Source organism: Lactuca sativa, chromosome 8 (genome assembly GCF_002870075.4).
Source record: "Lactuca sativa cultivar Salinas chromosome 8, Lsat_Salinas_v11, whole genome shotgun sequence".
Classification (NCBI taxonomy): domain Eukaryota; kingdom Viridiplantae; phylum Streptophyta; class Magnoliopsida; order Asterales; family Asteraceae; genus Lactuca; species Lactuca sativa.
Genome location: NC_056630.2, coordinates 298,795,518 through 298,811,539, shown reverse-complemented (window position 1 = coordinate 298,811,539; position 16,022 = coordinate 298,795,518).

Sequence of the window (16,022 nt, the reverse complement as noted above, 5' to 3'; positions counted from 1 at the left end):
GCCTAGGCTCTGATACCACTGTTGGGTTTTGAGCAATCTAACACTTCCTAAGTGTGCATGCAACCCTAATAAACCTTGGATCTATGTTTGTCTAAATACATGCAAAATAATATTTTTCCAAGGTTTATAACCTATCTAACATGGCATGGGGAACATTTCAACATAAAAGAGTTAGAAGAGATTACATACCTTTGTTGTGTTGGGTTCTTAGGAGTTTGAGGGCCAAGCACCAATAGTGTGAATGCCTCAAATGGAATCACAAACACCACAAACTCTTGGAAAACTTTGAGAGAGTATACACACTCTTGTATTTTCGGCCACACACATGCACACACACACTAGAACACTAGCTTTCTCTTAGGCTATCTTAGGCTCTCTTTCATGCTCCATAAGCATGCTTATATAGTATGCATGGTTAGGGTGAAACCCTAATAACCCATGTCTTTTCCTATTCCAAGGATCCATGGGTTAAAAGCTCCATGGATCATCCATGGACTTCCACATAAGCCTAGCCCATTAACAAATGAGTATTAGCCCACACTATATAAAACAAATAGCCCATAATTTAATTAGTATTCCTTTTAATCTCTAAATTAATCCATAATTAATTTAAGACTAAAACTAATTAAATAACGTAACTTCATATTAATATATTATAACTCATAATATATTAATAAACATATGTGTATAACTCTCATAAAATTATCCATAATAGTTTGGATGAGATGCAACCCAAATGGACCATGCCGGTCGGGTCAAGTATATACCAAATAAGTTATGGACTTAGACACCTTATCCAACATAGATTACCGGGAGTTGAATAAGGTAATGGTAAGGAACAATTATCCACTCCTAAGGATAGATGATTTGTTTGATTAGCTTCAGGGTGTGTCTTGGTTTTCCAAGATCGATTTACGCTCCGCATATCATCAGATGCGAGTCAGAGATGAGGATGTGTAGAAGGCTGCTTTCAGGACCCGGTATGGACATTATGAGTTTGTGGTGATGCCGTTTGGGCTCACCAACGCTCCAGCCGCGTTCATGGATCTCATGAACCACGTTTGTAGGCCGTTGTTGGATCGGTCGGTGATAGTATTTATTGATGACATCTTGGTTTATCCCAAAACTCAGGAGCAGCACGAGGAGCACCTGAGAGAGGTGCTAGATATTTTCAGGAGGGAGAGAATTTTCGCCAAGTTCTCCAAGTGCGAGTTCTGGTTGCGCGAGGTGCAGTTCCTTGGACACCTTGTCAACCAGAAAGGTATTTTGGTAGATCCGGCTAAGACAGAGGCTGTGATGCGGTGGGAGGTCCCGAAGTCTCCATCTGAGATATGGAGCTTCCTAGGTTTGGCAGGGTATTACAGGAGATTCATCCAGGATTTCTCCAAGATAGTTGTACAGCTCACCCGACTTACTAAAAAGTCGGTAGTCTTTCGTTGGGGGCCTGAGCAGCAGGCAACATTCGAGACCCTCAGATAGAGATTGTGCGAGGCACCAATCCTTACCCTACCAAAGGGAGTAGAGGATTTCGTAGTCTACTGTGATGCTTCGATCACAGGTATGGGAGTGGTGTTGATGCAGCGAGGCCATGTGATAGCTTACGCCTCGAGACAGTTGAAGCCTCACGAGGCTAACTATCCTACGCATGATTTAGAGCTGGGAACAGTGGTGTTTTCCCTCAAGATTTGGAGACATTACCTTTATGGGGTCCGTTGTACCATATACATGGATCACATGAGCTTAAGATACCTCATGGATCAGCCGAATCTTAACATGAGGAAGCGTCGGTGGTTAGATGTGGTGAAGGATTACGATTGTGAGATCCATTATCATCCAGGGAAGGCCAACGTGGTGGCCGACGCCCTGAGCTGCAAGGCGGCAGCAGCCCCGATCAGGGATATATGTCTGAGGATGACAATGATTACTCCATTGTTGGAGCAGATCGGAGAGGCACAGGTCGAGGGCCTCAAGGAGGAGAGGCAGAAGTGTGAGAGGATCGTGGGCCGAGTAGCTTCCTTTGACTATGACCGTCGAGGATTATTGAGCCTACATGGGAGACTTTGGGTACCGTACTAGGGCGGTGTGAGGCAGCTATTGATGGACGATGTCCATAAGTCTCAATTTTCCATCCATCCGGGGGCGACGAAGATGTATAGAGATCTTTGACCATATTACTGGTGGCCCTGCATGAAGCGCGATGTCGTTTGGTATGTGGAGAGGTGCCTGACGTGCAGGAAGGTCAAGGCAGAGCACCAGAGGCCCCACGACAAGATGCAGCTGTTGGACATTCCAGTGTGGAAATGGGAAGATAACACCATGGATTTCATCACTAAGCTTCCCAGGACCGCACGTGGAGTGGATTCGATTTGGGTTATTGTGGATCAGTTGATGAAGAGTGCTTATTTTATACCGACAGGAGGCGTTCAGACTTGGAGTTTCGGGTGGGCGACATGGTCCTCCTGAAGGTATCACCCTGGAAGGGTGTCATCAGATTCCAAAAGAGGGGCAAGCTGGGCCCCAGGTTCATCAGTCCTTTTAAGGTTTTGGCACGGGTGGGTCGTGTTGCTTATCGGTTGGATCTTCCAGTAGAGCTTGGCCAGATCCACAACACCTTCCATGTTTCCCAGTTGAGGAAGTGTTTGGTGGATGAGTCAGCAGTTGTACCCTTGGAGGATATTCAGGTTGATGGCAGCCTGAATTATATTGAGAGACCGGTTACGATCTTGGATCGAAAGACGAAGACCTTGAGGAACATGGTGGTTCAGTTGGTAAAGGTGCAGTGGCAACACCGGAAGGGGTCTGAGTGGACGTGGGAGGCAGCGGAGGAGATGAGGGAGCACTAACCAGAGTTATTTCCTGATGCAGTAGCAATAGACTTCGAGGACGAACTCTAAGACAAGTGGTGGAGATTTGTAACACCCCAATTCTAGTATGTTGTTTAAATGTTTATCTTTTCGAGTTTTCAAGAGGGACTCGACGAGTCAGTAGCCCGACTCATCCAGTAGGGACAGGATTTCGAGCACGTGTAAGTAGGCAACTCGACGAGTCCATATTCGGGACTCGGCGAGTCTGCCAGTTTGGAAGAAACCCTAATTCCACGGGTTTTGCACCCTATTTAATCCATGCTATGAGCCCCAAACTCGCCTCCTTCACCATCAGAGTGTCATTTAGCAAACCCTAACCATTCATTGAGTATTTTCAGCATTTCTTGTGTGAATCTTGAAGTTTTGAAGTAAAGAAGAAGGCTAGATCCAAAGAAGAAGAAGGAGATCCTAGATCTTGCATCCACTATAGAGTTTATTGAGGTATTAATCGGATCCCTTCTGTTTCTATGATTGATTCTCCATTAGAAATCTCATTTAGGCCATTCTTATCCATTTCTTAGCTTGATTATAGTATAGAGATCACATTGGGTTGAATAGCCTTCAGATCTAGCCATGTTTCAGTCCAAAAAACTTGGATCTATCACCTTTATGGAGCCATTTCGCATTAAAGCCCTAGATATACTCTTTTAAGTGCCTTTAAACCTTTATGGATGTTGATGTACATGTAAAGATTAGATCTTTACGTGTTAATCAAGCCTTAGGAACCCAGATCTACAAGTTGTATGCATTAGTTTTGAGCAGAATCAAATGTATAGTAGTTGCATGCAACCTACTCGACGAGTCGTTCTTCGGACTCGACGAGTCGAGTCATGAGCCCCCGTTTTTCCCCTTCATGAGTTATGCCGAGTGGAACCAGTGAGTGATGAGTGGACTCAGTGAGTCGGAGATCAGACTCATTCATGGAGGAACTCGGCGAGTCAGTGCCCTGACTCGGCGAGTCCAAGGCAATATTCATATCTCAAGAACAGATCGGCGAGTTGTTCATACAATTCGGCGAGTCATAGTCAGAGTGTTCATATGTTGAATTAGAACTCGACGAGTTGTTCATACAACTCGGTGAGTCGAAAGCAGATTGACTGAGTATTGGTATCGAAGAGGAACTTATCGAGACTATGCCAAACTCGACGAGTAGTAGCGAGCAGAAATGAGAAATGAGAGTAGGGACTCGGAGAGTTGGCGACCCAACTCGACGAGTCAGGTCAACTGTATGTTGACTTTGACCAAGAGGTTGACTTTGACCATGGGTGAAATAGTCATTTTACCCTCAGTATAGTTATCAGTATTTGATTGAGTGTACTTATGGAAATTGTAGCCGGGGAGATTCCGGAGCAGTAGCAGACAGTGTCCAGAGCATTTCATTCAGCATCCAGACTACGAGGTGAGTTTCTTTCCAGTAGGAACGGGTCTACGACCACAATGCCGGCCCGTTTAGTTAGCAGTTAGTTCCGGACTTCGGTCCGATGCAGTAGTTCAGGGTGGTTGATGTCTTTGTGACTCAAGCATGTCTATGTGTTATGTTTTCCGGACTTCAGTCCAATGCAGTATGCAGTATATGTGTTTATGCTAGTTGATATATGTTTATACTATGCCATGTTTAGTCGGTTCCGGACTTCGGTCCAATGCAGGTGACATGGTCCCAGATAGTTTTGGTCTTCGGTCCGATGCAGTTAGTTCCGGACTTCGGTCCGATGCAGGGGACAAGGTCCGAGTCAGTTCCGGACTTCGGTCCGATGCAGTTTCCAGACATCGGTCCGATACAGAGGGCAAGGCCCTGGTCAGTTCCGAACTCCGGTCTGACGTAGTTTCCGAACTTCGGTCCGATGCAGTGGGCAAGGCCCAATATGTGTTTTATATGTTATTGTATGGTATGTGGTAGTTTGGGGGAGCTCAATAAACTTTGTGCTTACAGTTTTAGTTTTGGTTTTAGGTACTTCCACAACTAATGGAAAGAGCTCAGGATGATGGCATCGCACACACCACAACTTTAGTTTGTCCTGGGAGTTGATTAGCATTTCGTAGAGATGATTGGATACAATCATGATGCAGTTTTCTCGTGATACTTTGTTATGGTTTGAGATATTGACGTATGGGTTTTTATTTTATGATATGGATATAATGATTTTAGTAATTATTAAACAAAATTTTTTGGGTAGTATTTTGGGTCGTTTCAAAAAGTCTGATGAAAACGGACGTCGGATGAAGAAGTTATGGATTTTTAATGGACTTTTCTTGTCCCGACCTATTAAAAATAAATAATTCAAAATAAAATCAAAACTAGCCGACGGAGTCTAAATGAAAGTTGTAGAGTACATTCTCACCTACGCGTGTATATAAAGAATGTCAAAAACGAAGCTCTTATATGAAAGTTACGGATTTTACAAGTTCGAGGCACACAAACCAAGAGGATTTACGCCCGGCATACCCTCGTACGCCCAGCGTACTCGGGTGCTAGGCCTCGGTTCGTCCACGTCGCTCCAGGTCCCATCCAATGCTTCGTCTGAGGATGCAATAAGCCATGATGCATGCAACCGCGCCGCGTAACCTCGCTGGTACGCTTCGTGTACGCAAGGGTTCCAGCCCCTATAAAAATGATGCAAGAGTTTCGGGTTCCTTTGCTCATTTTCTCTCCCTATCTCGCATTTTTACCTCGTTTTGCATGCAATAATATCTCAAAGTATATGTTTTCATATTCATGCCCCGAAGGAAGTTTTATGCTCTCGAGATTCCCGAGAATCCCGAGAAATCCGCTTTCTCCTATCGAAGTTCTACTCGATTATTGCCTTATCTTCTTTAACCAAGTGAGTTCATACCCCCATTTCTACGCTTTTAAATACTTTTTAAATGCTTTTAACACATTACGGGGGAGAATACAAGTAAACCCACAGTGGATCTTGTGTGAAAACATCTATCTTTTGTTATACATTTCAGATTGTTTTAATAACTATCAGATGGATCTGTTAACATACAAAACATCTTACCTTACTTTACGCTCTCGGAATAAAACATGATTATAAATACTATAAGCTTATTTATATGTTTGCATCATTTTAAGGGTAACTATTTCTCAGTATACCAATTTTATACATACAAGAACATCCACCTTTTATTATGCCTTTGTTAACATTGTGAAAAAGGATAATCAGTTCAGAAACAACATTATTCATTTTAATAAGGGACTTAATTGAGAATTCGTGAGGCAACATCTTCGCTATACATTTTCAGGTACTACCATAAGTCCTGTCTTATAACCAGAATCTCCCGTCTGGAGAACGTGGACAGTGTGTATAGATCTATACGGGACTATGATCCCGCGCCCTGACTGCTAGCTACAGTCCCCGGGGTGACAAGTGTCATAAGGTTTTGACGCCTGAAGAACGTTGCTGCAGGCAAAATATGATAGTATGGTTATGAGAACTCACCAAATATAAAATTATTACGGTATTATGTTTTTTGGGTAAGGTGACTATTACAATCAGTTTTCATTTACGAATACGATCTTCTTATAGTTTCGTTTTATAATAAGACTATACATGATTCTTTTAAGCATGTCATAGTTGCTTACAACTTACGGTCTTGGTCATTTGAGACTACATTTCACTTTTAGGAACATAAGGGATTTTCCTGTTACAAATACATACAGTTTATACAACAATCTTTCATACTCATTTCATACATTTAATAGAAAATAAGGGATTTTTTGGAAAACATACATGAACTTTCGAATGGCATTCATTTCTCAAAACACTACTTAAGAACTCACCAACTTTATTGTTGACACTTTTACTTTGAAATAACTTGTATTCTCAGGAAACCGCTAAACCAGGTAGCAACTACTTTTGAAGACTAACGCGTTGGCTTTAGTAACATATTTTGGATCACCATATTGTATTTGATTTCTTTTGCAAGCATGTAACCCATACAATCATGTAAACTTTTCAAATATATTTATAGTATGGTGGTGTGTACTTTCTATACTATTCATTTCTTATGATACATGACATGACGTCCTCCGCCCCCGAACGTTTCCGCCGTTCAGGTTTGGGGTGTGACAGGTTCCTATGACATTCAGAGTAAGACCTTGGAGGGTTTCCACGGCTTCCTTATATGCTTATATGCATGGCTTATCTGATTGATATGGTTTATGTAATTAAGTGGTTTATGTGCGGTATGCTCTGGGGAACTCATTATGCTTCATGCTTACTATTTTTTTTTATGGTTTCAGGTATCATCAGTTTAGAAGGGAGGGGCCCGACTTGATCGCAACGCACACACTCATGTTTTCCAAAATATTTGAGTGTGGGACAAACTCTGGTAAATGTTTTTAATTAGCAATGTTTTTGGAATGCTTGGATTTATACGATATCTTTGTTTTGACTATAATGAAAAATGTTTTTGGAATGCTTGGATTTACAAGCGTGTTTGACAAGTTGATGAATTTTGAAGGGCATGATTTTCGTCAATGGAAGAAGAAAATGTATTTTCTCTTTACTACCCTAAAAGTGGTGTATATTTGAAGTACTCATATGCCTAAGTATAAAGATAATGAAAGCATAGAACTGTCTAGGAGGAGATCGAAGTAGGAGCAGGATGGCTACATATGCCATATCCACATATTAAATGGTACGTCTCACTCTCTATTTGATGTTTATCAAAATGTAGTATCTGTAATGGAATTGTGGTATTCACTAGAATCCAATATATATGGTAGAAGATGCTTCTAGCAAGATGCTCTTGGTTAGTAATTTTATGAATTACAAGATGGTTGATACCAAGCTTATCATAGAACAATATCATGAATTACTAAGGCTTTTGGGACAAGTTGTCCAACATAGTCTGAAGATAGATGAAGCCATATTGGTTGCTTTAATTAAAGACAAAATGACTCCTTGCTAGAAAGAGTTTAAACATATTTTAAAGCACAACAAGGAAGAGTTAACTTTGGTTCAACTTGGAAGCCATTTTAGGATTGCAGAGTCTTTTGAGAACTTAAGAAATTTAAAATAATCCTAAAGGTAAGAATAAAGTTGGATCTTCTACCATGAATCTGGTTGAAGGTGATGGATCAAATATTTCCAAATTTTCTAAATAAAAGGAATGGCAAACGTGGTCAATGTAAGAAGGATTGTTATGTTCGAAAAGTGAACAAAGATGTTGGTCCAAGTAGGTCTAAGGATCATGTAAGGTCACACCTTATGATCTGATGAGTCAAACACATAACATTCCAATCTATCAACATCAGTGTCTAAATATAGAACAATTTCAGCTTATAGTATAGTTCTTCAATTGTAATATTTTGTATATTAGGCAGTTATTATAGATAAATATAGAACATATATATATATATATATATATATATATATATATATATATATATATATTAGATCTCGTATCTTTTTTATAACATCGGTTCTTAGTATATATTACATACAATCCTGTTAAACATGGGATATACATGTATCAATTAGTATATATACAACATTAGGGAACACCCTAATGTTGTGGTCAAGTATTTTTGTTCGTAGCATTTTGTTAATTGTCTTTGTGACAAACATGTCTTCTTGGTGAAGACAAAACCTCTTTTCTTGGTGAAAGGAACATTTGGAGAACTCATGTGCCATTTACTTTTTGTTGGTTATTTTGCTTAGATTAGTTTTTCTTTTCTTATTCATACATGAAGTGTATCCAATAAAATACAAACCTTCAATTGGTATCATATTAGGTTTGTAATATACTCAAGTTATCATGTCGAATTCAAGCAATTCCAAATCCTTTGCTCTCAACAAAATTCCACCCTTCGATGAACACAACTTTGCCATGTGGAAAACCAAGGCCATGGTCATTCTTGAAACCATTGATAATGAGATGAAAATATTTTTGAAAAAGGTCCCCATGTTCCTATGTACCAACGCATGGCAAACAACGCTCCTGTTGGCCGTTTGAAGCAAAAGGCAACAATAACTTATGATGATGATGACAAAATACTGCTCATTGTTGACGTAAAATCCAGGGCCGCTATTGGAAATTATCTTTCATACCATGTGTATCATCTCTACAGAATTCTAAATCATCCCAGGAGATAATGGACATCATGAAGGTGGATTACAAAAGCATTGTTGAAGTCTAGGTTATGACCATCAACAATCTTAATCGAGGCTATGAGCATTTCTTTGCTCAACAAGGTGAGTCTTTTACTCAAACTTTCAATAGGTTTAATTGTTTAGTTAATGATATGCACAGGTTGGGAATCGTTACGCACTCATCAGAGTTTGTTCTAAAGTTTCTTGATTCTATTGGGAAGAGCTAGGAACATCACGCTGATGCTCAGAAGAACAATGGGAAGATCAATTTCATGGATCTAAATTTGATGTTCAGTAATCTACGATATTATGAAGAGACCAAAGCTCTTCGTAAGCAAATCATGAAGGACTCGAGCAAGGAAAAGTATCTTTCCCAAATGTCTCGAAAGGAAACAATAAAGCACATCAGCGAATTTGACAATTTAGATCAGGGTGAAGAAAGTGATGAAGATCTCATCGATAAGATTGTTGCCAGCACTGCACTTATCGTTAAGCGTTGTGAACAAAGAAAAGCAAACGAGTTTAAAAGGGCTCAATTTAGGGGAAGCAGCTTGGCTCATATGACGAAAGAAAACATCTCTCTTCCAAAGACTTTCATTGCAAAACAAGAAGATCACGAAGAAAGGGTGGATGAAGAGGAGACATATGAAGATGAGGCATTGAATGTTAATGGTATCGTGACACTTTTAGATGATTCCCCTGATGACATTTTTGACATTGATGGTTCTCAAGCTTTTAAAGCACCAAGTCCAAATCTTGGTCAAACCTATTATTTAGACAATGGAAGCTCTAGACACTTGACCGATTACAAGTCTTTCCGAACAAATCTTGTAAATAAAGATGGTCCAATGGTGAGTTTTGATAACCATAGTGGAAGAGCTTTTACAGGTGTTGGAACTTTTGAGTGCAGGACGATTGAGCTAAAGGACATATTTTATGTAGAAGGACCCAAAGGCAACTTCATCTCCATCAGTCAACTTTGTGACGTTGGTTACAATGTTTGTTTCAACCGCCATGAGGGAACAGTGTTTGATTCTGAAAACAAAATCATGCTTTCTGCTCTCAAGGAGAACAATATTCGTATGGTTTGATTTGTTGATTTGGATGCAGATACATTATTTTTCTTTTGATCTTTGCCATTTTTAAAACATTGAACATAAGTTGCCATACTTTTAATTTATTTTTTTTGTTTGTTTGCATTATTTTTTTTTACTCTTTACCAAAGGAGTATACTTTGTGAATACACTTTCTTTTTCTACTAACATTTCCTACGTGATATTCTCTATCAATAACAACCTCTTCTGGCTAATCTAATTTGAAGGGATCAGCATGTCATTCCTTGAATGCAACAATCTCCTTGTGAAGCTAGTTGACGCTAACTCTGCATCTTTTCTTCAGCAACAAATTCTCTCTCATTGACGCTGATGCACACATTGCTTGACATGTTTTTTTAAGTTGATGAGACAAGATGAGGGATAATTATGCCACCAAGTGTTCTTCTTGGCACGTATCTCTTCTGTCTTGACATCCTATTTCGGTTGAGTTGATATGAGAGGAAGTTAGGTGACCTAGAACAAATAATTTCCAGAGACGATGTCACTACCACTTCGTCACCCCCAAGGCTCCAAAGGCGCCTTGAAGGAGACAGCCATCCCACATTCTCCTCCTTCATAGATCGCAATGAATGGATGCTTCGAGTGTTGTCTTTGTGTCTCTTATAACTCGAAGGTTACAAAGATTGAATCCGTATAATTCATTTGTTACAAAGATTGGTTCATTTTCTTCATTTTTTCTTGGTGAACATGATGCTTGGAATCAATCTGCATAACCTCAACAACTAAAGGCATTCTGTCTCTTTGTCTTCTATGGTTTTTTTATTTGTATGTGATATGTTTGATCTTTTTAGTTCTGTTTTATAGCTGAAATCTTAATTGGTGATATCTTGGAAAATGGAAGTTCATTAACATCCATTCTATTCCAAAGATTTGATGGATCAAGTCTTTATCACTTTTCTAAAATAGCTGCACATATTTCGATGTTTAATTGTTTTCTTATTTGACTATTTATTTTGTTTGTTTTGTTATATTATTTATTCTTTGTACCATTTTGTACAGGAATTCGACAGTGGAAACTTGATCCTAGTATGAAAACTTTGATGAATAATCGTCCCTAGAAGCATGCTGTTGTATGTGACAAAATCTCTCTCTGTTTCTTATCAGTGAGACCATCTGCTGTGAACATTGAGTCATCCTATCACGCTGATTATTTATCACTGTCTAAACTCACAAATAGAGATCGCCTGTTCCAAATAAAAAAATTTAATAGCAAGGCTAGGGTGTTTATTTTTTAAGTAAATCATCTTTACCTAACCCTGTCCCTGGAAGCATGCTTGTCTTATGCATCAAGTCTCATCTTCTGCTGAAACATTAAGCTAAACTCAATGGCTTACCATTATTGCATAGTCATTAGCATAAGAGATACTTGTCAGGTCCTTAAATGACAAAGGGTTGTTCAGGTCCCTAACCTCCTATTTTTACGTAGACATGGTACCATTATTAATTAACAGTGAATCTTTTATTCTAGATTGCAACTTACTCTATGATACAGAAGTTTAAACAACTTCATGTTGATGAGTTAATTGTTGATTATTCATGCTAATTTCACCTCAGCGTGACCGAAACAATCCATTCTCTCCTTTATCTTCTTAATAAAACTTAACGATTCTCTGTGATATACAACACACTTATGAAAATTTTAAAATCCATATCGATAGGTATATCATTGTCCGTGATATGTTACACGCACCTATCCACTCTTGCCAATTTTCTTCAAATAAAGGAGATTTATGACTAAGCGTATGAACCCACACGCTAAGGAGATCTCGAAATATTATGTCAGTGAATGGTAGTTTAAGCCCACACTATAATCAGACATCTTAAACCAACTTGATAAGCATCCATGCTCTCACTGATTGATTACACTAATGCTGACTACGTGTGTAAAGTATCTATCTTATTCAAAATATAACTTTTTTTCACTATAGGTTAAGTTTTTAGAAGCGATTCAAAAGCAATTGGTTTTCACTCTAAAAAAGGCTCCAAATCGTGATCTTACTCAAAGCTTTCACCATGTCAAAGCCCTTGCACGAGTTTTCTCCCAGTGCTAACATCGTCAAAGGTCCTCATGTTTCTGACATTACCATCATCATTCAATCGACAAATGTGGTGTTCCCAGATGAAATCCCAAAGCAGTTCTGGAATTCAGGAATTGAAGACTTTGTCGAATTTGTCAAAAGTGGTCCACTTCGTTATGCATTTTGTGACTTTCCGGACCCTTTATATGTAAGTTCTACAACACATGTTCCTTTGATACCGTTGCTTCAGGCTCTCTAGACCCATTAAAGATGGTCAATATAGGGTTACTATTGATGTAGAATCCATTCGAATTGCTATTCGTCTTCCTCAATGTGATAGTTACTCTAGAACTCCTTCTGAACAAAGCTACAATACCGTTTTGTGAAAAACTAGGGCATAACTTCAAAGTCAAGGGCCTCACTCATGATCCTTACTTTATCACCCATCAACAATGTTTTAATATAGGATGGAAATACTTAATAGGTATGATTGGAAAATGGCTTGTTCACCAGACTGGTAGCTTGGACCAACTAAATCTCTTTGAGAAAATGATCTTATACTCCATTGTTTACAACAAGAAGTTGGATTTGGCTTAAATAATTCTTGATGAAATGATTGAATGGATTTCTGGGAACAAGAGACCAGTTCTTGATCCCTACCCATGTGTTCTGGTAAACACCTGACAGGTTCGAAAGACTTATGGTCTGGAAGGCGATAGGATTTGATAATTTTAAAAGTAATAAGTACCTCTTCTGGAATGGAGCAGATGGGAATGGGCTCATTGCATTCTTTTTACAGTTGTTAGATGGTAAGAGCCCAAAATCGAGGACTTAAAATCTCATGTGGCTTGCGGTTGATGGTAAACTTCTGAAAGTCTGGCCATAAAACATCAATAAGATCATCTGCATTTGTTTTGTCAGAAAAGATGCTATCAGCAACGTACAACCAATCTTTACTAAGTGAGTCAGTTCCGCCATGTTAGATTGATACTCCTCTTACAATGAAGTGCATGAGAAAAGTCCATAACCCTAATACAACAAACTTCTTGAACTTATTGGCTTTGTAATCTTCACTGTATCCAATATGGTTTAGAAACAACTGACACTCTTCAGCCGTTGGTTCTTGATCGTTGAAGTTCTCTGCATTTTCCTTGAAACCAATCGTCTTCAATAATGTAGATTTATGAACAGGCACGATTCTGTCTCCACTGATCTTGGTCTCGAGAACGTCATTGTCAATCTTGATTCGTTCGAAAGCAGCTTGAAGTAGGTAGAGTGGAATTGGTGGGTATGGTATTTTGGTAAGAGGAACAGAGAGAGGATGATTTGCGATGAGCTCGATCATAACACAAATTCATTTGTCATAATCATTTGGATATAGGGAGAATATTTGGGTAGTGTCCCTGAGGAAAGGTTCTGATGACATAGACGATGTGGAACCCTTTGATGATTTATTTTTGTGTGCAGGTTTAGCAGTTTTGGGAGCGGTTTGGGTGGAATCCTTTTTTACAGGTTGAGAGCTTTGAAGAACACTTGAACTGAGAGAGAATAAGGGATATGAGAGTTTTGAGAGCGTAACGGGTAAAAGGGGTTTCAATTGGCTTTTATAGGTTCAGGAAATAATTGGGTCGGGTTGAAAAGCAATGGTGAAACCTGTATTCGAAAACGGGTCACATTTAATGTGTTGCCAAAAATGGGACTGAATTGACCTGCAACATGAAAGAGTTCTGAGATATATTCTGAATGTTTTGAAAATGGTTTCTTATCATGAAGAGTCCAAGATGAAATTAAATGATCTCGAAACATGAAAGAGTTCTGAGATATATTCTGAAATGAAGCATTTGAGTCAAATAGGATCCGGAGTGATTTTTGAAAATTCTGGAATGAAATGTTAATGAAATTCTGGAGCAAAAATTTGATGAGATTTCAGAACGAGTTTTGAAATGTTCCGGGGTGAACTTTGAAAAACATCCGGAATGAAATTTGAAAAACTTTTAGAGTGAAATTTGAAAAGCTTCTGGAGTAATATGAATTTAATACCGTTCCAGACTTGAATTTTTGGATGATCTTATGAAGTCAGTACCGAGATGAAGATAGTACCGATCGGACTATTTTTGTTCATGAACATCATATCATAAGATGAGTTGTACAACTTAAAAATATATGAGGTGGTTAGAGAAAAAGACATGTAAAATCACCCTATTTATTCAGAGAGGCAATAGTTCCTAGATGAAAAAACAATTTGGCTTCGGAACTAATTCTCTTTCTGATGTTGCCATCAAAGAGTTCAAACCTCTTGAAAAAACTAAGGTTCAGGCATCATCATACCCATTTTGTTCAGAAAACCATTGAATTTTGTTTCGTCTAATGCCTTAGTAAAGACATTACCAATTTCATCATCAGATGGAACAAAAATAAGTTCGATGTTACCATTAAAAAAAAGATCTTTAATGAAATGATATCCTATGTCGATGTGCTTCGTCATAGAGTGTTAAATTGGATTGTGCAAAACAACAATGTCACTTTGAGAATCATAGTAGATTGAGATTTGTTGAAACCAGTAACCATAATCCAAGAACTGAGATTTCATCTAGAGAACTTGAGATGTGCAACTAGCACCAGCAATGTATGTCGCTTCGGCTATCGAAAGTGCAATGCAATTTTGTTTCTTAGATGACCAGCTTACCAATCGAACCCCTAAAAATTGACAGCCACTAGATGTGATTTTCCTATTCAATTGAAGACCGACATAGTTTGGATCGCAATATGCTTGAAGGAGGACACTCTCATTTGCTGGGTACCAGATTCTGAGATTCTTTGTACCTTTGAGGCATCGGAATATTTTCTTAACGACCAATAGATGAGACGTCTTTGGATTTACTTGAAACCTGTCACACAAACATGTTCAAAACATGATGTCCGGATGACTTGTTGTAATGTAAAGTAATTCTCCAATCAATCCTCTATACTTCCTTTCATCAACTGCTACATCGTATGGGTCCAAAAATATTTTTTGTCCGAAACCTACAGGTACCTTGGCTGAGGCACAGGTGTCCATTGAGTACTTTTTGAGAAGTTATGAAATGTACTTCTCTTGGTGAATGAAAATTTCTCTATTGGTCTGTTTGACTTAGAGACCTAGGAAGAAGCTTAGTTCCCGATTCATACTAATTTGAAATCTACTAACCATTAACTTAGCAAAGTCAGCAACCATTGATAAATCAGTGGATCCAAAAATGATGTTGTCAACATAAATTTGGATAAGCATGATTTGTTTTCTATTTTATCTTCGGAATAGAGTAGGATCGTGAATACCTCTTTGAAAACCTAAATGCTTGAGAAAATCAGTGAGGGTTTCGTGCCATGCGCGACGAGCTTGCTTGAGGCCATAAACAGTTTTCCGGAGTTTGTAGCACTAGTTTGGATATGAGAGATTGACAAAACCGAGAGGCTGTTGAAGATACACTTCAGTAGCAACTTCACCATTTAGAAAATCACTTTTGACGTCCGTCTGGTAAAACCTTAAAGCCTTTGTGAGCAACATAAGCAAGAAAGATTCTGATGGCTTCAAGACAGACAACATGAGCAAAGGTCTCATCATATTTAGGCCCTTCAATCTGTGTGAATCCTTTAGTCATCAATCTTGCTTTATTCCGAATAATGACTCCTGCATTGTCTAGTTTGTTCCGAAACACCCATCCAGTGTCATCAGTGGAATGATTATGAGGAGAAGGGACGAGAGTCCATACTTCATTTCTATCAAATTCTACCAATTTTTCTTTCTTGGCTGTAATCCAATTAGGATGTTCTAGTGCTTCTTTGATGGATTTGGGTTCAACCATTGAGATAAATGTTGTCAAATGACATTCATTTTGAACACTTGTGGCAGAACGAGTTTGTACACCAGCATTTGGGTTTCCAATTACT